Genomic DNA, 201 nt, shown 5'->3' on the forward strand with positions numbered 1-201 from the left:
CCGCCTCAGGCCCAGGGCCCGGCGCTCCTCCGGCCGCGGGCGGCTTCTCTTTACATTCGAGCGAGCAGGTTTCTCCTCCAGCTTCACGGAGCAGCACCGAAATCGGCATTTCTCAGAGCAGAGGCGCTGTTTTTAAAGACATGGCTGTCTCTTTAGCGGTATGGAGGTTATTCCTGGGGGGAAACCCGGCCCCGGGCTCCC

This window comes from Fulmarus glacialis, unplaced genomic scaffold, assembly GCF_000690835.1.
Source record: "Fulmarus glacialis isolate BGI_N327 unplaced genomic scaffold, ASM69083v1 scaffold34474, whole genome shotgun sequence".
In the NCBI taxonomy this organism is placed as follows: domain Eukaryota; kingdom Metazoa; phylum Chordata; class Aves; order Procellariiformes; family Procellariidae; genus Fulmarus; species Fulmarus glacialis.